This window comes from Triticum dicoccoides, unplaced genomic scaffold (assembly GCF_002162155.2).
Source record: "Triticum dicoccoides isolate Atlit2015 ecotype Zavitan unplaced genomic scaffold, WEW_v2.0 scaffold169199, whole genome shotgun sequence".
Taxonomy (NCBI): domain Eukaryota; kingdom Viridiplantae; phylum Streptophyta; class Magnoliopsida; order Poales; family Poaceae; genus Triticum; species Triticum dicoccoides.
This window is the reverse complement of record NW_021220526.1, coordinates 3,404-5,083: the sequence shown is the minus strand read 5'-3', so window position 1 is coordinate 5,083 and position 1,680 is coordinate 3,404. Positions and strand designations below refer to the sequence as shown.

Sequence of the window (1,680 nt, the reverse complement as noted above, 5' to 3'; positions counted from 1 at the left end):
TGGAGGTAAGTAATGTTTCTTATGCATATGCATATATCGTGTTCAGAAGATAAAATTATTCGGAGAAATTTATCATCTTTATCTTTATATAACAGATGTTGCATGCGGTGAGCATGTTATTCTGTGGGTTGTTTTCAAAATATTACAACAAGCTCAATCAAAGATACAATTTCTTGGAGTTGTTGGTCAAGCTGTATGCACCGTATGCATTCTTTAAAGGACGGTGAGATTTCTGCTTATGTTTCGCAGTTAATTAATTTCTGATGGTAAAACTGTAATATATACTGGAATCTGAAATTTCCAATAAGTATATGAATATTTGAACAGATTCCCCGTAGCCGACTAGCCAACAAGCCATTCGGCTACCTAACAAGCACCTAGAACACCGCAATTAATAACTAACACCTAGAACACCACTGTCAATATTCTCTTTTTTAATTTGTGCACTCCAAAATATAGAGTTTGAGTAGCATGGAGCCTTATTAGAGTATAATAAACAGGGCAATAGGGATGCATGGTTTAAGATCTTCAACTTGACAGTAAGATATAGATATATATTCTTGAAGTTTGAGTTTGAATGTAAATATTTAAAGAAGTATATCAAAAAACAGATACTCGAGTCAATATTAAGTTCCCACAAACGTCACTTAATTATGGTTATGCTAATTAAATGTTACATGCTATTTTGTGTGAAGCTTTGACGACACGAACTTTACAAATCTGAGAATGCAACTGAAGACAGAGAATGGCGACGACGACATATTTAACTGTGATCCCAAGAATATCAGTTGGCCCAAGTATTTCTTACATGTCCACGTACCAGCTGTTATAAATGATGCCAACACAAACAAGAAACGAAGTGAGTAGACAAGATGGGCCTCTGCGAAAAGGACCTCTACATAAAGAGCAATAAATGGGTGCACGTTCCTTGATAAACTATTATTGACAAGAATAATATACCTTATATGTTCATGGTGTGCAATGTAAAAGTCAATGTATGTATCTGTTATGTAATCTCTTATACATTACAATATATTATATTACTATACTATACTAACTTGAACGGCGGACGTGCATAGTAGACATGATGAAGACTTAATAAAGTTATTTGTATAAGAGAGTTGTTCTGAATGCGAACCTATGGTGGACGGCGGCCTGGGTGGACCTTATTGTGTTCGTCAAACAAATCATCGAGATGCTCAGATTTGTCAGTTCTCTGTCCCCATGCTCCTTTCCTATAAATAGGTAGTAAAAAAAATCCCAGTTTTAAAGTTAGTCTGCATGACCGTATGAGGGCTCTCGCGACGCTCGCCGTCCAGTGACCGTGCGGCCGCCGCTGGCCGGATCTCGCTGCTCCGGCCTCCTCCGCCTCCGTCGGGCCTGGATCCAGAATCAGCGAGATCTCCTCCCTCACCTGCCCTTCTTCAACCCTGCAGTCAGCAGCCTCCACCATTGGGTCGTGTGGCGATGTGAGCATGAGCTCTTTGTCGACGTCCCGGCCTTCTCCGGTGGCGGAGACCCCGGCCTCCACCTCCGTCTCACCGCCCAATGTTCCCGGAGACGTCCACCGGCCGCTGATGTCTCAGCTCGTCATCCCCGCTTGTGAGGGCTCCGTTCTGGATCTCGAGATGCAGCTGCCTCCTCCACCGCGCGCCTTCGAGGTCACTTTGGCCCCTCCGG

The 1,680-nt window shown here is 42.6% G+C and overlaps 1 long non-coding RNA gene across 1 annotated transcript; it reads left to right on the top strand.

Annotated features, from left to right (window-relative positions):
- The first annotated feature begins 75 nt into the window (after positions 1 to 75).
- On the top strand, positions 76 to 1,116 carry LOC119344444. Its single transcript, XR_005166678.1, has 2 exons — positions 76 to 223; positions 696 to 1,116. It is a non-coding gene; the product is annotated as an uncharacterized LOC119344444 (long non-coding RNA).
- The last annotated feature ends 564 nt before the right edge of the window (positions 1,117 to 1,680 follow it).